The sequence below is a fragment of the Brassica napus genome, chromosome A7, assembly GCF_020379485.1.
Source record: "Brassica napus cultivar Da-Ae chromosome A7, Da-Ae, whole genome shotgun sequence".
Classification (NCBI taxonomy): domain Eukaryota; kingdom Viridiplantae; phylum Streptophyta; class Magnoliopsida; order Brassicales; family Brassicaceae; genus Brassica; species Brassica napus.
Genome location: NC_063440.1, coordinates 6851723 through 6878337, shown reverse-complemented (window position 1 = coordinate 6878337; position 26615 = coordinate 6851723). Strand labels below are relative to the sequence as shown.

Sequence of the window (26615 nt, the reverse complement as noted above, 5' to 3'; positions counted from 1 at the left end):
TAGCATTTTTAGAATGTTTTTTATGTTTAAATAAAATATATTATTTATTTTTAACATTTATAGGTAACTCAACTATACTCAACTTAATAATAATTTTATTTTTAGAACTCAAAAATTTAATCTTAATATAGTCATTATAAAACCTATAAACTAGAATGTATAACATAAAAACAATGTAGTTTATTCAATTTTATATCTTAGTAAAATTTATATGAGAAATTTAATCAAATTAAAAAAAAATATTATCATGTTATTTTAGATTTTTACCTGTGCATAGATTCTCGAGTTAATATGGGTTTTAGATTTTAAAGGATTTTAAATAATAAATTTTTATTAAATTGAAACTAGATTATATATGGTGACTGCGTTTATTGGTTTGACTGTGGATACCACTTATTGGTGTTTTGGCTCCTTTTAGTGAAAAATTAGACTGAATGTTGAGGACTTATTAAAATATTTTTTTTAATATTTGAAAAAAATGTTTGAGTAATTTGTTTTTATTGGATAATTCAGCTTATAAATAGTATATTTAAGATATTTGGTTATTTAGAAATTACATATAATAAATATTTGTAGGTATATAATTTGTATTTTAAAAATTCAGGTATCTATTTATCTTGATTCTAGAGATATATGATATCTTCGGTTATTTATAAATTTACGTTCAAGTTTAGTTTCATTTTTTCAATTTGGTACGGGTTGATTATTCGGTTCCGAATAATATGGCCAAACTTATAAACTATCTTATATAAAAATTTATTTTAAAAATTATTAAATTCAAAAAATAAACCCGCGCTTTCTAAGCGCAGGTCAAAATCTAGTAATATCTTATAGAAACCCAAATATAATATATTTGTTTTTAAACCTAAACTTATCACATTTATATTTATGGAACAAAAATATGTTTTCATTTGGAAAAAGATTGATAATATATTGTCAATATTTAATGCATTAAAAAAATTAATAACAATTGAAGAATAAATTACAAAATTCATGTGTGAAATGGCGACACAAGTCTATAATTATGCAGTATCACAAATTCAATACAATTATCAAAAATTCTTACTAATAATTTAATTTTTACCCAAATATGATTACAAAAAAACACAAATATAAAAATTAATTTTTCTAAAAATATATAAAACAAAAAATATACCCTCAGAATCTAGTTATAATTAAAATTTGAGTATATTTCAATGGAATTTGATGATTCCACTACAATACATGTGGATTTTAGTCGTGGAATTTGATAACTGCTATGATTTGTTTTGCTTAAAAAACTACTGATTTTTTAAAAAATAATAATAATAATTTACGTTACTAAACGGTTAACATTCAGACGAAGGTGGAGGACTTTCATGGTTTCCAATAACATGCATTGGTGTTGCTAAACGCAGACACCACAGATACATTAACAAAAAATTCAAGAGACATCCCACTTCAATTAACCCAATTAACCATGGAGCATATCAATTATTATATCCATAATCTTTTTTTTGACATCTAAAAACAATAGCGACCTCGATCAGACCCAGAAACAAGAAAATAAAATTAATGGAAAGAAGAAGATCAACCGCGAAACACCAAGAATATATTTTTTTATAAAAAAGTCAAGAGACTACCATCTCAATCAACCTTATATTTCTATGGGTCCCGTGAAAAGAGAGAAGACATATTTGAAGAAATCCAAAATCCTAGCAAAAAACGTAGGAAGTTGTTTAGTCTAATTTTTCATATAGAAGTACATCAAATTCCATTAAAAGTAAATTCTGACAAAGTCTAGAAAAAAATTGAATAACAGGTGATTTTGATAGAATTCATATTCCATCTAACAAATCTCAATCCAATAACAGTGGATTTCATTTTGAATTTGAATTCCATTAAATTCCATTAAACACATTAATTCGATAACACCTCCTAAGCTATGTTACATGGAAACGGAAGCGGGTACGTGGAAGCGGAAGCGTAAGGAAACGCAGAAGCGAGATTTTTTAAAATATTAGGAAGCGGGTACGTGTTGGAAGCGTATATCCATATATAAATAAATATATATATATATATATATATATATATATATATATATATATATTATTTTTTTAAAAAAATTAGGACTAAAAATTATATGATTTAAATTTGAAATAGTGCATTTATTCATTTATAATAATTTTGAAATGATTTTATATTAAAACTGTAAAACTACACATAAATGAAGTTTACAAAAAATATTATATTAATCATTTTTAATACTTCATAAATAATTGACACAATATATTTCAATATGTGCTATATCTTTGATAAAAAATCTCAATGCATAAAGATAATTTATAGTATTATTTGTATATTTGTATATTTATAACTCAATATTCATTACTATTAATTTTTTTATTTTATATAGATTAAAACTATGGTTTTATATTTTATTGATATACATTGCATTTTTTTTTAAAACGGAAGCGTGATTCCAAAACGGAATCGTAAGCTTCCAACAAATTTTTAAAGAGAATATTTTAGAAACGTTTTGGAAGCGAGATTCCGCAAGCTTCCGCAAGGTTCCGATTCCGATTCCGGTTCCGAAGCGGGAAGCGGACGTCCGATGAAGCTTCCGTGCAACGTAGCTCCTAAGATAGTCGTGACCGTAGTGTATATCCAGTTGATGAACTTGAGTATGACCAGGGATTACGATTTACCAATATTTTATAGGGAAATTGCGGTATATAACTACGAAAACGTTTTTTATTAGCCATATGACTATGCTCCTGTGTAATTTTTTATAATGGCGAATTTGCCACTCTGTAACCGGTCACATATTGAAGGAAAGAGTCTGACCCAACCTCTACATTGTTCTTTCAAGCACGCTTGTGCATTAATTATGAAAAGAGATGACATTTCATCTCGAAAACTATCAATTTTGCAAGAAACCATTGGGTGAACTGTTTACGGTTTTTCTTTCTTTCATTCTCTCTTTCATCTTCATATCCTTCTCTCTTTTCAGATCAAAGTAAAATCTCTTCGAAATCCCTCAAATGGAGTCTCGAGCCGGTGAAGTTTCGGCTACTGCATGTGAAGAAATCTTTGAAGATCTACCCCAAATGATGTTCGCCGATGGGGAGGAACCAGTTGGAGTTAGAGTTCTAACCTATCAATCTTCGCGGATCATAAATACGGTTTTGAATTCCCTACATGAAGACAAGATTCAGTATTTACGGGCGTCGTCTTTTGGGAAGCTTGTTGAAATTGCTGAGAAACCTGCATTTTCCGGGAGATTTGCTAGATTTCTTCTTTCAAGGCAGTTGAAAGTAGAAAAGAAACATGAGGCCTGGTTCCGGTTTGCGGGGAAGTCGATACGGTTCTCACTTCGTGAATTTTCCATTGTAACCGGTTAAGCCTGTGGTGAAATTCCGGAGAAACCAAAGGCAAAGAAGAAGAGAGCAATTAAAGATAAACCGTATTGGCCTGAGTTGTTCGGTGCTGTCGAAGATATGAGCGTTTCAAGAGCATTGAAAATGCTCCAAAAAAAATCTGTTACCTTTAAAGAGCTTCGGATCAAAGTCGCATGCCTGGCCCTTATTTCGTCTGTGTTGCTTTCCACTAACCTCAAGATGAAGATGATAAAGATTATGCAGACCTTTTGGTGGATCTTGATGAGTTTTTTGCGTATCCATGGGGTCATGTCGCGTTCGACATGCTGATGACTACTATCAAAAAAAGAGATGAGATATCTCTTTCTCAAAATACAATCGCACTGAAAGGTTTTGCACTAGCTCTTCAGCTTGTAATTGTTAAAGTTGTTCCCGCATTGACTGAAGTGGTTCAAGAAGTATGTTCATCCTCTGAATCGGAGAGTGATGATGAAGAAAGTGATTGTAGGATTCAGAAGACGAAGAAGAAGACGTTGAGTCCTGGGCACGCTCGAGAAGTAGACAAGAAGGCAGAGGTACTTACCGAAACTATGTGTTCATGTAGTTTTACAAGTACTGAAACTATGCATTCATGTAGTTCCAGCTCGGGGGATGGCCGAGCTGGCCATGTGTTCGATCCGGCTCGGCCATCCGCCGAACTGGAATGGTCGATGTCACTGTCGATCGATGTCAAGATGTGAACATCGATCGATGATTCCTCTTTCATATACTGATGGTCGAGCTCGATGGTCCCTCGAGTGTTACTCCAAATATCTCCAAAATGCTCCAAAATCATCACTTTTCTCCAAATCACTCATGATCCTATAATTATTCAAAATAGAATCTATAATATAATAATTAGTAGTTAAAACACTTATAAAGAATGGGTAAAAGTGGGTCAAATCCATGGTCTATCAATCAACAGTCCTTCATCTCCTCGACAGCTTCGTCTCGCGAGGCAGACTAACCACTTTTCAGTAAAACAGGCATAACCTCTGCTACTGGTGGCATTGGAAATATAACTCAAAGCGCCATCTTGTGTCAAAAGATGGGCTTAATCTAACGGTGGGAAGGTCTCCATCCATAGCTAAACATCTGATGCGTCTGTGCAGCTCTGCACTCAAAAGGCTCCAAAAGACACTAAAATCACCACTTTTCTCCAAATCGTCCATAAACCTGTAAATACTCTAAATAGTCTCTATATCGTAGTAAATATATCTTAAAACATCTATATACCATGGCTAATAATGGATAAAATCTATGGTATATCACTCCCCCAGACTTACCCTTTTGCTTGTACTCAAGCAAAACATAGAGTAGTCCTGTGAAAGAGGTTTGAAAACAGCATGGACTCACACAATTTTAAACTTACTACTTTTACCTCTGCAGTGTTGCAAGCCACATCAGATCAGTGCCAGCTTTAGAGACACTTCATGTACTAGACCTTAGCTTAGCAACCAAACCATCCAGCCCATAGCTTAGCCTATTATATAAAGGCTTGCGATTGTATTGTTTTATTCATTCAACTTTTTAATAAAACCTTTTTCTTTTAACTTGTTTAATGGTTTGTTCTTCATCGAACATCTTATCTTCTGAGTCGTCGGAGTGTGTAATATCTTCAGGATTAGAAGTTGGTAGTATCAAGAGACTTTCCGCACCTCTTGTGTCACTTCTCGACCCACATCTCTTGATTGTTTGTGCTTTTTAGCTCATTCGGTGCAAGGTTTATCCACTCCACCAACCTTAGAGTGATCCTTCAATCTATCCAAGTAATTGCTAGATCATACCTTTGCACATCCTCAAAGCTTGTTTGTTTAACGATCTTTCAATCAACACGAACCACATTTCTGGATCTACTTCAAAGAGATTAGAAAATTGAAATATTATTTGCATTGCTTGATAAGTACTTTAGTTTCAGATTCAAAACTTGAAATTGCGTCCCTTAAACCACCGGAGCCCCACAATGTAGTATCACCATTACAATCACATAAAATCCAGCCTCCATGTACTTGACCAGAATAAAGATCAAAGGCCGCATCAAAATTACATTTAAGGGAGCCGACCATAGGCCTCTTCCAAAACAAAGTTCGTGATGCAGTATACACATATTGTTGGGGCAAATAGGCGGCCTGAGGTAGAATAGTGCTCAAAATACATGAGCTGTTTACGTGTAAGGTTACTTTTCCAGGTTTGTTTGCATGTTTACATACTTTAGGACTGAAGGGTACTATTTGACTTACTTTAATTGTTTTCCTTCCCAAAAATCCCTTTTGTTGAACAAGATTGTAGTTGTGGTTAAGTTAAAAGGGAACAAGCAACTAGCTCTGAGATTCTAGTTAGATGGTTCGGTTGCAGTAAATTGGTAGGTACAGAAACAATGGGATTTATTGTGAGCTGTTAGATTTAGCTATTTTGGAAGGAATCAGACGACTTTCATTAAAAGCAGTACATTGCTACCAAAAGCGGTAACATAGGTTTATTAATTGATGGCTCTTATCTTCTTTCTTCTCTGAAATTAGCTAGACGTTCGGCGAGTGAAACTTTTTATTTAGTTACAATCTTTACACCTCTCATATTTTATACATTAATATTTCATATTTAATATATATATAAAATAAACATAATTTTTTCTTTTTGTTTTGATATCCATATGTATATATTTCAAATATATATTAGATTGAATTTTTCTTATTTGGTAAAAATATATATCAATCGTGGATAACAAAACGTGGTCAATAAAATTATGGATGTGAATGACATAAACACAAGACACATGAGAGTTGTTTATGACAACTGTGGTCAAAAACAAATATTAATGGAATTTGCAAAATTTACACAACAAAATAACATCAAGAAACCAAAAACAAATATAAGAAGTCTGGTTACTAAGTTGTTGTGAGTTAAGATATTCATGGTGAAAGTGTTTGTATTTTTTGTTACATGTGGTTCGTGGTTAGTAACATATTGTATGGATTGCCAGATTGATGTGTGGTTAGTGATTGGTTGTGTGGTTAGTGGTCAGTGTTTCACAACCACAAATACCAATGTGGTTAGTTAGACTCATAACTTGTGGTCAATTGGGTTTGACGTTTTGTGGTTTGAGATTAAGGATTTGTGGTCAGAGTTAAAAAGGTTGTATGGAGAGTCTGAAGTTATGTAGAGAGTCTGAGTAACTTTGATGGATGTCGAATGACCTTGTATATGTTACTAACCACTAACCACATGTAACAAAAACCATCAAACCTAAACGCCAACCTCTCCAGAGATTGCTCTACTACACACGGCTTGCTGGAACTCCATAAGACCGCCGTCTTCTAACCTGCAACATTTCCGCCGCAGACAGATCTGGTACAAGTCGCATCCAACAATCGTCAGAGACACTATGCATACCGTCAGCGAGAGATACACAAGCTTTGTTAATGGAAGAACGACTCTTTGATTTAGTCAAGAGAGACTTCAAGATTTTTTTTTAAAAAATTGATAATCTAGAACACCGACATAAACATATTTTTTTTATTTCTTTAGTTTTTAGATTTTTTTTCAGGAAACAAAAAAATTATTGACGGTGAGGAGACGAAAAGATTTGTAATGGATGAGATTGTTTTAAGTTAGGTAAAATGGAAGGGTCTTTTAGTAAATACACCATTAGAAAGTACACGACATATCCAAAATATGTGTAAACGTAAAGAGAGAGTAGAAAAATAGGTCTAGGCATAATTTTTTCAAAATACATTCTTCCACAACAGCAATTTTGCATTATCCACAGATGTCCAACACTATGTCCAACACTATATTTTCCTTTTACGAAATATAAAAAGGTTTCTTGATTTCCATATATTCCAAAGTAGCCAAGAAGAAAACAAATTTTGTTGAGAAGAGATGGATTGTTGCCCTTGTATGTTTACCAAATGTAGAATTATATGTTCAGACAAAACCAGCATATTTATAAGATATGCCACAAAATGTTTCAATTTAGTTCTTATATGTAGTTTCCAGATCTTTTCTTTGAGAGCTGGATCCCCATATGGAGGCTGGAGAGCTTGCATTCAAAATCAGGTGTATATCTTGCAAACCAATAACAAAGAAAAAACGGTATAGTTTATGTTCGTAGTATAGTTTCATACCAGTCTATCACATCCGAAGTTAGGCTGAGATAAACCTTACGGACTAACTCTTGTTTCTCGTCATATAGAAGTGGTTATACCATTTCTTAACTGGAGTATTGGTTATTAAATCACTTTGATGTGGTCCCTCTTCAGAACAAAGAGATTGTGTAAACAAGAACACAATAAAAGTTTTCTTTAAGCAAATGCAATCTCCCTTTTATTTCTTTTTGGCTTTTCTTATATAGAAAGAAAGAACTACGCGTTCAAACAAAACAGAAAGGAAATGGGAAATGGAAAAGTGCACATGTCTTACTCTGGTCCTACATGTTAGGAACAGAATGGACTAAGTATTATTTTCTGAAACAAAAACAAATGGAAATTAAAAACATAGACTCAATCGTGGTAACGTGGATTTGGTCCCCTTTCTCTGCTTGAATTTCTCCCTCCAACTCTAACATCTTACTCATCAATACTCCCTTGCTGAAGTTGAAGCTTTTCCTCAAGCTTCTGCACAAATTCTGCAAAGCTTGCTTTTATCTGCCCAGAAGATTCCCAAGTTGCCTCATCTGCGTGTAAGCCACTCCGATCCATTGAACAATAATTTCCTTCGTATTGTCTTTAATGTTCACATGTTCTTGCAAGACTGCTTCAGGGTTTTACTTCCGGACGACGTTGTCACGCATGGGTGGTAGCTCGCCTATGACTGGAATGTCGCTGCCTTTCCATGGTTTGAGTAAATAAACATGAAAGACTGGGTGAATTTTTGTACCTTCAGGAAGTGTTAAACAGTAAGCCACAGTGCCGATACGTGATTCAATTTGAAAAGGACAATAGAAATGATGTGAGAGTTTCTGTGAACTGCGTCAAAATAATGTCTTCTGTTTGTACGGCTGACTCCGTAGCAGAACCAAATCTCCCACTTCGAACTGAACATCACGACTCTTGGAATCTGCCAGCTGCTTCATCCGATTGTTTGTTGTAGCCAGATGGTGTTAAGTGATGCGAACCAAATGGTTCAATCAAGATAACCAAATCAAACCAGACTTGGTTAAGAAGATAGAAGGCGTTTCCTAATTTCCTTATTGTTGTTTCACGTTTCCGTAAGTGTAGGAGCTTGATCTCCATATCTTTATTTATTTAGTTATGCAATTATGTTTCCTAGTTTATAGGATTGTGGATCTATCCACTAGTACTTTTAGTTTGTATTTAAAAGGCTCCTTGTGAAGAGAATGGATATGAAAAGAAAATTGACGTAACTTGTTTCTTAAGTCTTTGGGTTCCATCATTTGGTATCAGAGCAAACTCTCTTAGCTTTGAGGAGGGGCCTTAATTGGCATCAAAGCATGTTTTGTTTTTGATCCGGACCACCTTGTGGTATCAAAAACTTCTATCTCTGTTTTTCTATTTTTCAAAAAAAAAATAAAAAAAAATTGTAGTGATATAAGATATGGGATGCAATCAAGAGTTCATTGAAGATATAAAGATCACACTCCTCCGTCAAATGCACGATGAATTCCAAAAGATGAAGGTTTCTATGACTGAGAGTTTCAGGAGTCTTGAGGCTACCGTGAATCATATGGTGGAGATAGTGAGAATGATGAAAGCTGGTGATGGTACTGCATCTCGTTCGTCACAAACGGGTTCGTCTTACCCGATTCTATCAATCGGTCAATCAAAGACATCACCACCAAAACGCAGACGAGCTCGATCAACTCGGATCAGTCACCAACATCACGCTTTCTGGAGCAAAAGACGACACATACCCAAGAGGAAGAGAAAGAAGATCTCACCAAAAAAGAAAAGGAAGAAAACAATGCAAACAAAGAGGAGGAAGCAACAACAAGAAATTAAGTCTACAAGTCAAGCGTTTGCATGGATGTATCGGCAAGGACTTTCACCAACTGAAGCAACATGGAAAGATAAACAAGCTTTCATAAGAACCTTGAGGACAAGGTTCATTTTGAATGGGGGAGTATTGATGCGAACCAAATGGTTCAATCAAGATAACCAAATCAAACCAGACTTGGTTAAGAAGATAGAAGGCGTTTCCTAATTTCCTTATTGTTGTTTCACGTTTCCGTAAGTGTAGGAGCTTGATCTCCATATCTTTATTTATTTAGTTATGCAATTATGTTTCCTAGTTTATAGGATTGTGGATCTATCCACTAGTACTTTTAGTTTGTATTTAAAAGGCTCCTTGTGAAGAGAATGGATATGAAAAGAAAATTGACGTAACTTGTTTCTTAAGTCTTTGGGTTCCATCATTAAGCTCCACTAGAAGCTCATCAGGAGAGACCTATTACACAGTACGAGCGTCCTGCTGCACAGTCCGAGCGTCCTGGTTTATAAGTGATCTCGTAATCATACCCGACGAGCTTTCCCATCCATTTTTGTTGCTCTGGTGTGAGTATACGCTGCTCCAGAAAATAGCGCAAGCTCAGTTGGTCAGTTTGGATGACAAAGCAACAGCCAATGAGCTAAGGACGCCATTTTCTGATCGCAATGACATTTGCCAGCATTTCCCTTGCATATGTAGACCAGGACTGCTTCGAGACACCCAAGGTTCTACTCATGAATGTGATTGGTTGATCATTCTGTGATAGAACAACTTTAATTCTTTCTCCTGAGGCATCAGTTTCGATCACAAAAGGCAATGAGAAATTTGGAAGCGCCAAGGTTGGTGTAGAGGTAAGCGCTTGTTTCAGTTCCGTGAATGATTTGTTTGCTTCTTCTGTCCACGTGAATTGACCTTTGTGCAACAGGTTTGTCAGTGGACGAGCAATCAAACCATAGCTGCGGACAAATTTCCGATAGTAACCGGTAAGACCAAGGAAGCCTCGCAGTTCTGTGATCATAGTTGGCATGGGCCAGTCAAGCATCGCTGAGATTTTTTGTCTATCCGCTTTCACTCCTCCAACTCCCGTTGACCGAAGGCACACTTTTTGTATGTCACCACCAGTTTGTGTTGACGCAAAATGTGAAAAATATCTCTGACATGTTGCAAGTGTTCCTATCATAAAAAAAACGAGTACCAACTTTCTTAGCAGTGGCTGGAAGACTTCGTTGATGAGAGCTTGGAAGGTGGAGGGTGCATTACAGAGCCCAAAAGGCATGACCAAGTACTCGTAATGCATGTTATGCGTACGAAACACAGTCTTGTGGATATCTGATGGGTGCATTCAAACTTGGTGATAACCCGCGGTCAGGTCCAGCTTTGTGAAGATTGTCGCTCCATGTAGCTCATCGAGCATATTGTCAACAGTTGGAATTGCAAATCTGTCTTTGATTGTTGCAGAATTCAGTTCGCGATAGTCAGTGCAGAACCGCCATGATCCATCTTTTTTCTTAACTAGTAAACCCGGTAAAGCAAAGGGACTTGCGCTCGGTTTGATGATACCCGATGATAGCATCTCGTGGACATGCCACTCTATTTCATCTTCCTGGTAGTATGCGTACCGGTAAGGCCGAACATTGATTGGATCTGTACCTTCCTTCAGCGTGATTCGATGTTCTATTTGATATTTTGGTGGCAGTTAAGTCCGTGGCTGGAATAGATCGCCGAATTCCGAGACAAGACGTTGGATCTCATCGGGAGTAGGTGGGTCGTGCTCATTGGGCTGAGCTACAGTAATGGAAAAAATTACCTGTCCACGACGGGCCTCCCGTGTGACAGTCTCATGTAGAGTAGCCTACAACTTTGTGGGCTGCAGCCCATGGAGAATGACCACTTTGTCGGCCCATGAAAATTCCATAGTTTGGGCCTTCCAATCCCAAAGAGTTGGGTCTAGACTCGCCATCCATTCTATACCCATTACTAAATCAAAGTCCACCAAGGTTAGTGCGTATAGGGTCACCGTGAAAGTCTTGCCACCCATGATGATACAGAGGCCGTCGAACTTGCGAGATCCATTGGCCACACGGACACTGACAGGAGATGTAGCTTCAATTCCCGAGCAACTTTGTCGCTGATGAAATTGTGGGTAGAACAACTATTGATCAAAGCCACCAGTTTATTCTTCTGAATCGAAGCGTGGAGTCGCAGAGTACGGGTCGAATCCCAACCGCCAAGAGTGTACATCGTAATTTCAGGTTTCTTTCAGGTTTATGTTCTTCTACTGTCTCCTCGTCTCCAGATTAATCATCTGATTCATGTTCTCCTTCCATTATGAATACCTGTGGTTGCTTGCATCGGTTTCCAGGTGTGTACCGTTCATCACAACTGAAGCAACGACCAACACTTCTCTTCCGCTTAAGTTCCTCCCAACTTTGTTTCTTTGGTGTCTGATCTGATGTGTTGCGTGGTGGGAAATTCTGAGGAGGAAAATTACGTGCCTGTGATTTGGTTTGTGCCGCTCTTCTCCTCTGTCGCTGGAGATGGCCATCCATCAGACGGGTGTAATTGATCACCTCCTTCAGTGTTTTTGGACGAAACATACGGATCCCATCTGCAATTGATCGATGAAGGCCACCCATGAATGTCCCAACTAAGGCTTGTTGCGACCAGCCTCTGACCTTGTTATGCAGACGTTTAAATTCTTGTTGGTAGTCGCTTAAGGTGCCGGTTTGGCGAACTCTTGATAAGGCCTCATGGAAATCTTCCCCGTCAGTAGGTCCAAATCTGCCCCACAACTCCTCTTCAAACACCATCCATCTGATTGGTATTTGATCTTCACGGAGAGCCTTCGAGATCACCTGCCACCATTCGTTTGCAACCCCATCGAGATGGTAAGAACTAAAACTGACTTGTTGGTCCAGTGGCATCCCTTGGTAGTTGAAGTAATGGTTAGCCTTGCTCACCCACTCAGTTGGGTCTTCTCCTGAAAATCTCAGAAATTCCAGTTTTACAGGACAGTGGTTTGGAGCGAGAGGTGCCATAGCAAAGGGGTTACCTGTTCTTCTCGCTGATGTATCGGATTCTGCAGATGGTGTCTTTCAGGTTGTGGACTATTATGTAAGGTGTTGGAGTCACCTGATCATGGTTACCAACCATTATGTCCATCAAGCGATTGAACTTATCATCGACATCTCCAAACATGTCCATCATAGCCATCTTCAGCTTCTGCATTTCGTCTTGCATCATTCTGCAGCTTGTCTCCAATCCCTCAAGACGATCTTTAGTGGTCGTCATGGGCTCGACAGGTACGTCTGGAGCCGCAACTTGCTTCCCTTTTCTGATCTTCGTAGAGTAGTGGTGATGTGTTTGTGAAAAAGAAAAAAAACTGTAGAACAAAGTGTTGTGATACCAAGTTGATGTGGTCCTTCTTCATAACTAAGAGATTGTGTAAACAAGAATAATAATTTTCTTCAGGCAAATGCAATCTTCTTTTTATTTCTTTTTGGCTTTTCTTATATAGAAACAAAGGAACTACACGTTCCAACAAAACAGGAAGGAAATAGGAAATGGAAAAGTGCATGTTTCTTACTCTGGTCCTACATGTTAGGAACAGAATGGACTAAGTATTATTTGCTGAAACAAAAACAAATGGAAATCAGAAACAGAGACTCAATGGTGGTACCGTGGATTTGATCTCCTTTCTCTGCTTGACTTTCTTCCGCCAACTCTAACGTCTTGTACGTCATATTCCTCATCACACTTACACATAGATCATTATCTATTGTTGTAGTAGCAGATAATGGAGGATATGGGTAGGAAGCTAATTATTTTCGAAGTTGTTAATCCTTTTCCATCACCAATAATATATCTGCTTCCTCGTTTCAAAAAATCATTTCCATAGAATATAGAATCCCATCCATAAGATTGGATGTGACAAGTTTTAGCTTCAAATAGATGATTGTCATGAAAATATTGCCTTGTGCAATCTAGAAAATAAACATTCTGGTTTTATCACAAGTCTCAAAAGTCTGTTTCGCAAGTAAAGCCTCTTTGAATCTTGCTAAATCTCGGAAATCATTCCTCCTTTTGTATACTGATTTTTTTCCATGCGACCCAAAGTAACCTTTTTGTTGATCATTTGTTTTCCACCGAATTAAAATGTGTTGGTTAATTCCAATTAAATTGAAGAACAAGTTAACTCATTAAAGTGGAAGTTTAGTGGGTTAAGGAAAAAACAAAAAACATATAGAGCTTAGGATTTATGTTTCCATATTACTATTAGGTTAATGAGTAGCTTAGTCTTATATAAAGAGTTCTCAAGGATAGATGTAACATAAAGAGAAACACATTGATTTAGTTTTGAGAGAGTTTCTAAATCTAATAAGAAGAGTTAGTTCTTATAATACTTTGTGTTCTTGCAACTTTAATTGGTATCAGAACTCCAGGTTTCAAAAATCGTTTACAAGAGGAGTTGTAATTTGAACAAAACATGGGAGACGATAACAATTCTCAAGCACGTGATAAAGGTCTTGAGATGAAGAAGGACATACGATGTTCTATGCCATCACCGACCAACTACACCGTATGTTCGATGCAAATGAAAGTGATGCTTCGTTTATACGAAGTTTGGGATACGATTGATCCAGAGAGTGATGATGCAAAGAAGAACAATATGGCGATTGCTATAATCTTTAAATCAGTCCCGGAAGCGCTAATACTTCCGAAAGGTGAACATGATACATCGAAAAAGATTTGGAAAGCTATCAAATCTCGTAACCTAGGTGTTGATCGCATGAGAGAAGCGAGGTTGCAGACTTTGTGTCTGTGTTCGACAAACTGAAGATGACAGACACAGACACGGTGAATAACTACGCAGAAAAAACATTCAGGCTTAGCATCAAGAGCAACCGCATTAGGATAAATAATGGAAGAGTCGAAGATGGTAAATCATTTTTTTAAGGGACTTCCAAGAACAAAGTTCATTCACATCGTAGCTTTGTTAGAACAAGTGTTGGATTTAAATTCAACGGGATTCGAAGACATTGTTGGGAGATTGAAGGCTTTCGAAGAATACATAAAAGAAGGAACCCAAGATGAAGATCAATCGAAGCTAATGTTTGTAAAGAATGATACGTAAGGTCGTGGAAGCCATACAAACTCGCGAGGAAGAGTCAGGGGTAGAGGTTATGGTGGAAGAGGAAGAGGACGGGGAAGGTTTAATGGTTCTGGTCATAACAAAGGAGGAGAAGCTTCGGAAAAGACCAAGAAGGACTACTCTAAGGTTAAATGCTGGAGATGTGACAAGATGGGACACTTTGTGTCACATTGTCCTACACGACCGAGAGAAGAAACAAATATAATGGAGAAAAAAGAGGCATATGTATTATATATGCACGAAGTTGTGTTCCTCAACGAAGAAAGAGTGTTTCCTAAAAGATTTGACGAGTGGGATGGAAATACGAGTCAATGGTATCTTAACAATGGTGCAAGTAACCATATGACATGCAAGAGAGAGTTCTTCTCAAAACTAAACGAAAGTGTGAGAGGCAAAGTCAAATTTGGTGATTGATCAAACGTCGAGATTTTTGGAAAAGATTTGATCACGTTCATCGCAAAAACATGAGAGAGAAGAGCACTCAAAGATATCTATTACATCACAAGTCTTAAACACAATATTATTAGTCTTGGACAAGAAATCGAGATGGATTGTGAGGTTAATATGAGAGAAGACTTACTGATGCTAAAAGATCCCTGTGGAAGGCTATTGGTACAAGTCTCAAGGTCACCAAATCGATTATACAAGATGCCAATGGAGGTTGAATATCCGAAGTATCTTCAAATACAAGAAATTGATGTCACATGGACGTGGCATGCGCGGCTAGAACATGTGAACTTTGGAGTCATGAAGAATATGGTAGACAAGGAGATGATAGTAGGGATGCATCATGTGATACAGGAGAAAGATGTGTGCAGCGCCTGCATAGTTGGAAAGCAAACTCGGAAGTCTTTCCCGCCTAAAGCAAAGTATCAAACATCACACGCATTGGAGCTTGTACATGGTGACTTTTGCGGTCTGATATCACTACCAACACCAGCAAACAATATATATGTATTTGCCTTAATTGATGATTACTCAAGATATATGTGGACGATGCTTCTAAAAAAGAAGAGCGAAGCGTTCGATCCATTCAAAAAGTTTAAGGAGTACGTGGAGAATCAAACAAAGCTAAAACTCAAGATTTTTCGCACCGATAGAGGAGGAGAGTTCACATCTTCTGAGTTCATTTCTTTTTGTGAAGAAAACGGTGTTACTAAACATATCACCGCACTGTATACACCGCAACAAAACGGTGTGGTCGAGAGAGGCAATAGAACACTAATGGAGATGACTAGAAGTTTGATGAAAGGTATGAAGATACCTAATCAGCTATGGGGAGATGCAGTACATCATTCAATATATCTCATAAACCGCATTGCTATAAAGGCTTTGGAAAACAAGACTCCATACGAAGGCTTGTATGTTAAGAAACCAAACATTGAGCATCTAAGGGTCTTTGGATGAGTAGCTTTTCGCAAAAATCAACGGTCCTCATCTCAAGAAGCTGGATGATCAACTTAGGCACAGATGCCGGCTCAAAAGCTTATAGGCTCTATGACCTGGTCGTGAAGAAGGTAGTTGTTAGTAGAAGAAAAGTTGGGATTGTGGGAACCGAAATTCGCACTGTCGATTTCCGTTTAAATTGGGAAACTAGGAAAACCCGAATTTCCCAGAGGTCCCGGATCTCTGCGAGAGCCAACGACAAGTGACCAAATATATGTGGAAATCATGAAAAGATAACAAACGAGTTTAGAGAAAACAATAGATCTTATTTCGAGTCCGCGTAAGAGCGTTGCGATCATTACAAGAGATCATAAAAGCTTTGGCCGCAAAGGCTGTCAGTGAGTTACTTAGTTCTAGCGGCCTAATAGCTCAAACCTAGTTGAGTCGCAGCTCGATAACAAAGACGAAATAAATACTTAAAAGGTTTTTGATTGATTTCGGACTGAACCTTGTTAAAGGCTGCCTACGTACCCCTTTCGAGGATCAAGCCGAACGTAGTTCAATTGATAGAGCTGGACAAGAGATCGAACTGCCTGGGCGAGTTCGTCTAGTAATTGAGTGCCAGTCATAGAAACCGAACTTGTCGAGAATAAAGCCTAAAGTTTCTAAGTGCAGAGAATTCCGAGTCTAAAAAGTTATCCGTCATGCTCCTCACCTAGGACTCCTTATATACTAGCTCCAAGGTCGGTTTACGCGTTTACTCTTCTGCTCTTAAGCCGTCATAGCATAAAAATGGAGATATTCCATTTTCCCGATCTTCATAATTATCTTCAAAACTTCCGTATTTATCCGCGGAAACTTGACATTTATCCTTCCTTGTGGACCAAGCGTAAACCGTGATGTGGTTTACGGGCTTTTGGTTAAGAAATCATAGGATGGGCCTCGAGTCGTGTTTTAGGTCCCTTTGGGCCGTCTTCCGACTCGACACGTTTACTACGAATTCTTTCGATAAAGAACGAACTTTCCGCGGTTTTTAATCCGCAAAGTTTGATCGATGATTTAGAATAGCGGAAAACATGGACTGAGCTTGCTACGGTCTTCGGGAGATAGTATTTGAAGGTTTGACGAGAATGCATGGACTGGTGTCGTATCGATGTTCGGAAGAGCTTGGTCGCTACGCAACGACCGAACTTTGGCTCGAGCCCGGTCGCTACGTAGCGACCGAGCGGAACGAGCGCTCGGTCACTACGTAGCGACCGAGCGAGGCGAACGCTCGGCCGCTACGAAGCGAGAGCGAGACGGACGCTCGGTTGCTATGTAGCGACCGAGCTTGGCTGAGCTCGGTCGCTACGTAGCGACCGAGCTGTGTGCATGCTTGGTCACCGCGTATCGATCGAGCTTGGCTTGTCTGCGGTCCGATTGCCATACTCGAGCTTGTCCGCGGCCGATTTGGATACATGTCTGTTGCCTTCGGACAATCGTATTTAGTGTTCGATTGAGATTTGAACAAGATTTTACCGCAAGGCTCTTCGTAAAGATATCTTTACGAGGATTACTTTTCGTAAAAATGTTCATGCTGATTTTTACGGACTTTCAGACATTGATTTCGTCGTGACCGATTTTGACCCCAACAGGGATTGGTCTACACTATCAACAAACGTGGACGAAGAACCAGGATCATTCAAGCTTCTTCATATTGATGTTACAGAAGAAGGAGATGATGATGAGCATCAAGATCACCAACACCACGAAGAGCAAAACCATAACGAAGAAGAAGAAGCTTTAGACGCAGGTAAACAAGAGCAAGTAGCAGAGAACAACGATGCAAACCAATACCAACATGTAACATCGAAATATGGCCGTAACATCAGAAAACCAAAGCGGTTCGATGATTACATTCTGCTCACCGAAGTTGAAGGTGGTAGACTCTTGTTCACCATATATGGTGAACCCGGAAGTTACATCGAAGTTGCAGCGATACAAGCTTGGATCGATGCAATGAAGGTAGAGAACGAATCTATCATAGAAAAAAAACAAAACCTAGAAGCTCGTCAAGAAGCCGATAGGTGTAAAACTGATATGTTTAAGGTAGGTTTATAAGATCAAGATGAATGCAGATGGAACGATGATCAAATACAAAGCAATACTAGTCGCAAAAGGTTACGTGCAACAACAAGGCATAGACTTCGACGAAGTATTTGCACCAGTCGCTCGAATAGAGACCATACGACTACTCTTAGCTTTGGCAGCGACCAATGGATGGGAGATCCATCACTTAGATGTGAAAACTGCGTTCCTAAACGGAGACTTAAACGAGGATGTGTACGTAACTCAGCCAGAAGATTTTGAAGAGAAAGGTAAAGAGAACCACGTATACAAACTCAAAAAAGCTCTATACGGTTTATGGCAAGCTCCGAGAGTTTGGAACATCAAACTCGGCCGTGTTCTCAAGGAGATGGAGTTCACGAAGTGCACCTAGGAACCTGTGGTATATCAAAAGAAAGAGAAGGGGGAGCTTTTGATCATAGCTATATACATTGATGACTTGTTTGTAACAGGACTTCGCTCAACATTATCAACCAATTCAAAGATGATATGTCAAGAAGATTTAAGATGTTAGACCTTGGGAAACTTACATACTATCTTGGTATAGAAGTGACGCAAAGAGCTGATGACATTCGAATCAAGCAAGGAGGATACGCGCAAGGTATACTTGTCAAGACGAAGATGGAGTCAGGTAACTATACTCACGTTCCGATGCACACTAGTTTGAAAATATCAAAGGCAGAGGAGGAGCCTAAGATTGATGCAACATCGTGTCGAAGCACCATAGGGTGCTTAAGGTATCTTCTTCATACTCGACCAAACTTGGCATTCTCGGTTGGTGTATTGAGTAGATATATGCAAAGTCCAAGCGAGAGCCATGAGCAAGCCGTGAAGCATATGTTGCGATAGATAAAGGACACCACTGAGTATGATCTCTTCTTCAAACGGAATGGAACAACGGAGATTACAGGTTACAGTAACAGCAGCCGTAACATAGACGTTGATGATGGAAGAAGCACTACATGGTTTATGTTCTACCTTGGAACATCGCCGATCACGTGGACATCGTGCAAGCAACCCACAGTGGCACTGTCTTCATGTGAGGCGGAGTCATGGCATATACAAAAGCTGCAAAACAAGAAATATGGTTAAAGGAGTTAATGGCCGAGATCATGAACAAAGAAGACAAGAAGGTCGTGTTGAAGATTAACAACAAGTCAGCGATTACCCTCACTAAGAATGTTTCATTGAAGAAGCAAATACATACTCTCGAAGTACCACTTCATTCGAGAATGTGTGGAGTTCGACTTAATCAAAGTTAAACACGTACCTGGAGTGGAGCAGAAGGTAGACATACTCACTAAACCATTGGCAGAGATCAAGTTTGAAGAAATGTGCAAGTTCATCAAAGTTCAGAAGATCAATATACCCGAGATTCAAGTTGGAATTAAGGGAGAGAATGTTGGATAATTCCAATTAACTTGAGGAGCAAGTTAACTTATTAAAGTGGAAGTTTAGTGGGTAAAGGAAAAAAGGAAAACATATCGAACTTAGGATTTATGTTTCCATATTACTATTAGGTTTAGGAGTAGCTTAGTCCTATATAAAGAGTTCTCATGGAGAGATGTAACATAAAGAGAAACTCATTGATTTAGTTTTGAGAGAGTTTCTAAATCTAATAAGAAGAGTTAATTCTTATAATACTTTATGTTCTTGCAACTTTAAGAATGCTCTTCAACTCTTTGTAATTTGAGCGGCAAAAAAAATTCTCTTATACTCTTACTTACTCTCATATACTCTTATTCTTAGTGAAATAATATAATTTTGATTTTTCCCTTATTTTTTCTCCAAATCAAATTTCAAAATTTTAGATCTCAATAATCGAGGTCAAGTTTCACCTAGTTTTACAGTTTTACCAAATTCTAGATTTATAGTTTTACAATTTACAAGTTTAAAACTTAAACGATTGTAAAACTTTGTAAAGCGAGACAAAAAGTTTTACTAAGTTGTACCATTGTTGAGATATAACTTTGTAAAACTTTGTACCTAATCTAACCAATTTCTACACTTTTACAAAGTTGTATTTCAACGATTGTATAACTTGGTAAAACTTTGTTTCTTGGTTGAAGTTTTACTTTTACAGTTTTCATATATCCTGTAACATAACAGATCTAAGAGATAAAATCAAATAAGAAGAGGACAAAATCGTAGAAGAATCCTGAATTGTAAAGAAAGCCCAAAAAAAACAGAAAGAGAGAAAAACATAGATCGAAATAGAAGAAAAAAATGAAGAATTCATAAAAGAATAGAATATATTCGATGAATAATATATATGTTGAATAACAAGAGGAAAACAGATTGAAAGAGAGAGAAAAAAAATTATAAAAAAAATGAAATAAAATTCCAAGAACAAGAGATTTAGGTTGAAAAATGAAAGATAATAAAACAAAAAGAGAAGAGATAAAGAGAAAAGATGAAGAATGAAAGATAAGAAAAAAAAATTAGATCTAATAGGATAGCATATAAATAGATATATTTATTTAGGATATATTGGGTTTTAAGCAGATTTTGAATCTATAATATTATTTATGAAGTAATTTAGCTTATTTGTCATGATTTCCATGAGTTTAGGTAATTTTGCTTATTTGTCATGTTTTAATTAGGTTTAAGTTGAGTCATTATCTATAAATAGTTTTAAAGTGATTTAGCTTATTTGTCATGATTTCCATGATTTTAGGTAATTTTGCTTATTTATCATGTTTTAGTTTGGTTTAAGCTGAGTCACTAATTTATAAAGATTACACAAAATAGAATGACTTTGAGTTGACTTTGAGTTAAACAATCTCGAGTTTGTTAGAGAAATCTCAGTTTTTGATCAGAGGAACCCCAAACACGAAGCTGCTATTAATTTACAGAAAATGTACAAAAGCTTTCGTACCAGGTGAAAGCTTGCGGATTGTGTAGTGCTCGACAATTTTAGACCACTTGGTATCATTAACTTTATGGAGTAGCAGCATGTTTGTTGTTTTTATAGTTCTTACTTTTATTTTATGACTGGGAACTGATATCACATTATCTTGCAGGTTCATAAAAAGTTTAATAGTTTAAAATCGATTGTATTATATGTTCACAAAATATGTTCATATATAAGTGTCAACTTTTTAAGTTAACTAAAAACTATACGAATACCCTGGGTGTAGCCCGAGAAAATCTCTAGTTAAAAATAAATCAAAATAAAATAGAATTTAAAAGTAGAGTATCTGAAAAAAAAATTCTAGTTAAGATTCTAATTTGAAACAAAACATCGAGTAAATAGGGTTCGCGGTGGCCATATATTTTAAAATGATTTCTTTACCAGCTGGGGATAAAAATCGTGAGCTCCAATGAGAATTTTTTGCTTTATCCCCACTGGGGATACTGCATTGAACATTTCTTTCTTTTTTCTTCCAAATTGTTCTGGTTGTTGTACAATAAAACAAAAGAATGAGACTGGATCTCTTTTGTTTATATAAGTATATATTAATAATATATTTATTTCTGTCTTTTGTGAGGAAAAGTAACGAAGCGAAAGAGAGAATAGACAAAAATAATGTTCTTATTTATCTTGTTTCTTATCTTACAATCTTACAACAATGAGAGGGAGAGGGTATTTATAACCCACTAAAGTCGGTCATGGACTCAGATATTTACCAACGAAAAATGTGGTGGGGACATGTGTATAGTGATAATCACACACATTTGATGAGAGTGGGACATCTGTTACCATGATGAATAATCATCTTTTGCAACACTCCCCCTTGATTTTTCATCTTGTATTACGTAATATCTCGTTAAAAACCTAGTCACGAAGAAACCCATTGGGACAAAAACCATGACAAGGGAAAAAGAGTACACTACCGTAATCTCCCCCTGAAAATAGTAGAACTAGCTTTCTCGTCACAGGTCACGCAAATGCTCTTTATTTTTCTCGAGCTTCCTTATGTACGAGAAAAATCTTGTAGGAATATGCTTTGTTCTGTCACTCTTAATGTAGTCTTCCTTGAGTGGAGCAATACAAGCCGAATTGTCTTCAAATATTTTCGTCGTTGACTATTCAGCTTAATTCTTGTATGTGGTGACTCATTGACCGAAGCCTAACACATTCTCGACATTCTTCATGAAGCGCAATAGTCTCTGCATGATTCGAAGATGTCGCAACCAGAGTTTGTTTCTGGGACCGCCAAGAGATCGCGGTTCCACCAACTGGAAAACCATATCCGGTTTACGTTTGACTTTATAAATATCATGTATCTGCAAAACCATACCAAACTCGGGGTTTCTAGGTAAACCAATTCTGAATCAATACGTACCTTGGAGAGAACTGACATGTTCTCGATGCCATTCTAATTTCCATAAATAGGAAATAAGCTGTATCTTGCAAAAACATTAGTGTCTAAAACTATATTTTATCAAATACAACTTGCAAGACATATAAGCTCACAAATTATTTATTACCATTAGCATCTCTAAAGTACTTATTTATATAAAATCTTACCTGGATCTTTTAAAATAACATCTCTTTTAACATCGAGAGATCTATTTACCATTGGAGTACTCAAAGGAGTCGTTTTATTCATACAAAAGCGTTTCAATAACTTTTTCGTATGATTTGATTGATGCACAATTATTTTTTCTCGGAGATGCTCTATCTGGAACCCAAGACAAAACTTTGTCTTGCCGATATCTTTTATTTCAAACTCTTCTTTTATATGAGTCCGAGCAACATCAACCTCCTTTTGAGTTCCAATTATGTTCAGGTCATCTACATATGCAACAATGATCACAAAGCGAGATGACGATTTCTTTATAAAAACGCATGGACATATCGCATTATTAACATATCCCTTTTTCAAGATATATTCACTTAAGCGATTGTACCACATGCGTCCGGATTGCTTTAATCCTTATAGTGATCGCTGTAACTTGACCGAACAAATCTCCCTGGATTTTTCTTTCAATTCCCCTCGTATTTTCAATCCCTCAGGGAGTTTCATATATCTATATTATTAAAACTGAAGTACAAATTAGGTTTGTTTGGAAACATGAATTGCAGTTTAAAAAGATGGTTTGTTTGGAAACATGGATGACAATATTATATGAGAATTGTTTGGAAACTTGAATAGCAGTATATGTATTTTCTTTTATTTACACATTTAGTCATTGCATTCATAATAAATTAGGTATTTCTTTTTGTATTTCTTTTTATTTACAGATTCTACCACTACATTTAAAATCAATTTAAATTAATTAATTACAATTCCAAAACTTATCTAAACAAATTGATATTCATATATTGATCATTATTAATATTGTACAAATATTACTAAATAAAAAATTTCTATTTCATTTAATTTAGCCAAACACATTAAAATAACTTTTTTATTTGTTTACGGAATCAGTTAGGCATAGATATTTGGGTATCCATTTAAGTACGGGTTGTTTCTTTCGGGTAAAGATTTTTTGGGTTTTGAAATATCTTTTTAGGTACTTCCTTTTTGTATTTCTTTTTATATACGAATTCTACCACTGCATTTAAATTTAATTTAAATTAACTAATTACAATTCCAAAACTTATCTAAACAAATCGATATTCATATATTGATTATTATTAATATTGTAAAAATATTACTAAATAAATTTTTTTCTATTTCACTTAATTTAGCCAAACACATAAATATATATCTATACATATATTTATTTGTTTACGGAATCTGTTAGGCATAGACATTCGGGTACCCATTTAGGTATACATCGTTTTTTCGGGTATAGATTTTTTTGGTTTTGAAATTAGGCCATGTTTGGATTTAAATTTATGTGTGAGTTTCAAGTTGGATCTTCCGGGTCTGTATGAATTTGGTTCTGATGTACAGAAAAGTAAAAATATTCAAATAACGAACGTATTTGAAAATGATTCTGATATTTGAACCAAAAATCATTATATTATCCGATTCGATCTAGATCTTTTGAATACAATTAGTTATATGGAGACATATCTAAAATATATTGCACTAATCACGAAAAACAAATATCAATGTATAAATACGTAAAAACTAATACATGCGCGGGCGCGCGGGTCAAGCTCTAGGTTTGTTTGGAAACTGAAGTACAAATTAGGTTTGTTTGGAAACATGAATTGCAGTTTAAAAATATGGTTTGTTTGGAAACATGGATGACAATGTTATATGAGAATTGTTTGGAAACATTAGGATTGAAGTACACATTAGGATTGTTTGGCAATATGAATAGTAGTTAAAAATAGTATTGTTTGGAAACATGGATAGCAGTAAGTTAGAAAAAAAAATGGGTTTATGCTACTAAAAAAATTAAAAGTCAATTACATTGTATTAAAAAAATAATGAGTCTATGTTACTTGATATATATATTCAAATCAAAATAATAATTTAAAATTGATTTATATCAAAAATTCATTCAAAAATATACATATATTCAAAATTTGATTTTTACTAACATATTTTCCAATAACTATTATAAAAATGTTTTCAATATATATAATAAAAATACAATACAAAGTCCAATTTCAAACACCAACTTAAATTATGGTTTTTATATTTCACATTAAATTTTAAAATATAATATATGTGATTATTTATATGATAGTACGTATAAAATATTATTAATTATAATAAAACTTATTTGAAGGTACATATAAAATACAATTAAGTATATGATAACACATATTTTGTAACCTATGATGATACATATAGGATATATATATATATAATAGTGATTAGGGGTGGGAGTTCGAGTTCGTTTTTGGGTCTTTTTGGGATTTTGTGTTCAGTTCAGATCTTTGAGGATTTGGTTCGGATTAAGATAACCAATTTAAATAGGTTTGATTTAAATATTTGGATAGAGAATTAATAATTATTTAAGTATTTTGGAGTTTTGAGTATTTTTAACTATTTAAGATATTTACGTTTAATTATTTGTATTTATTTTCAAGCATTTATGCGAACTTAAAAGTATCATATATATTCTGGATGTTTTTATATATATTAAATCTAAAAATAATTAATATATATAAGTATATAAATCTATTTTGAATATCCAAAATACTTCGGTTCAGATCGGATTAGGTTTCAGTTCTTCAATTACCAAAATTTTGAATAATTTGGATAATTAATCAATTCCAGTTCGGATTTAGTACTACTTATTCGGATTGGGATCGGTTCGATTCTTCGAATTCGAGTTTTTTGTCCAACCCTAAATAGTGATATAAAAAACAAATAGCATCATATTTTTTAAAAAAATACACCCGCACGGGCGTGCGGGTCAAAATCTAGTATATATATATATATATATCCATACAAATATGCAGTTGCAACGTCCATGAGATGCATCTCAAGATTTTTAGACGCCGTTAAGTTCATCAAAAATCTAAACGTATTTGCATCCATTACCGGGAATAGATTTCCTCAAAATCAATTCCCGGTCTCTGAGAAAATCTTTGGGCAACTAATCAGGTTTTATATCGTGTTACGTTTCTCACGAATACCCACTTATACCCAACAAAATTTATATTCTCTGGCGTTATGACTATAGGTCCAAAGACATTCCTTTTATTTAGGGAGAATAATTCAATTTGAATGGCCTTCTGCCTCCTCCCAATCATGTCTTTTTAACAAATGGTTCTTGGATCAGGATCATCACTTTTATGATCGATTTCTTTGGACACAGAAAAGGAGAACATTCCATCAACATCTTTTATCTTATAACTTTTCATCAAGGGTGTAGTTGATGGAAATCTCATACTTTTCTGTTTCCTTTTCGTCATCTGGATCATCTTTATTTGATTCATCTTGAACCTTTTCATTTATGCCTTCATCAGACATTTTTCAGTATCATGTTCTTCTGGAACCTTTCCACTTATGCCTTCTTTCAGACATCTTATAATATCAGGTTCTTCTGGAACCTTACCATTTAAGTCTTCTTTCAGACATCTTTTAGCATCAGGTTCTCTTTGAACCTTTCCACTTATATGTTCTTTCAGACATTTTTTACTATCAAGTTCTTCAGGAACTTTGCAACTTTTCTCAACCAATTTCTTTTGGGGTTTTTATCTCTAGAACCCGCTAGTCTCCCCCTCTTTAACTGAACCCTAGGTTCATTTTATTTCCAACAGTTTGTTCTTTAGGAACATCAACTTTTGATGGAATACTTTCAGCGGGTATATCATATCGTATCTGTGAACACATTTGGTAACTGGTTTGCCAAATTATGCAAATGCACAATTTTCTGAATTTCCAGCTCTCTTTGATCCGTGGGGGGATCAAGGTGTAACAACGACTATGTACACCATGTAATCTCTTTAGGAATTTCTCAAATTTCTCCTCCTAACGCTGGAAATTCACCTTCATTAAAATGACAATTGACAAATCGTGCCGTAAACATATCACCAGTTACTGGTTCAAGATACCTTTTGTACGACTTGTTCTAACTCTTCCAGAGTTTTATACATTCCCAAGAGCATCTTTAACTCTCGAGAGACTACTAAATATCAAGATGCAACTCAAGTCATTTTTGTCCTGCCAGACATTTCAATATATTGCATCTATTTTAAATTTTCTCCAGCGACCTCGGAACAAGCCGTTTTTCATACCTCAAGGTCATCTTTCATTCTCTGGAGAACT

At 35.9% G+C, this 26615-nt stretch overlaps 1 long non-coding RNA gene across 1 annotated transcript; it reads right to left on the bottom strand.

Annotated features, from left to right (window-relative positions):
• Positions 1–21502: 21502 nt before the first annotated feature.
• LOC125576663 lies at positions 21503–24415 on the bottom strand. Its single transcript, XR_007315098.1, has 2 exons — positions 22275–24415; positions 21503–22167 (listed from the first exon to the last, which is right to left on the bottom strand). It is a non-coding gene; the product is annotated as an uncharacterized LOC125576663 (long non-coding RNA).
• Between the last annotated feature and the right edge of the window lie 2200 nt (positions 24416–26615).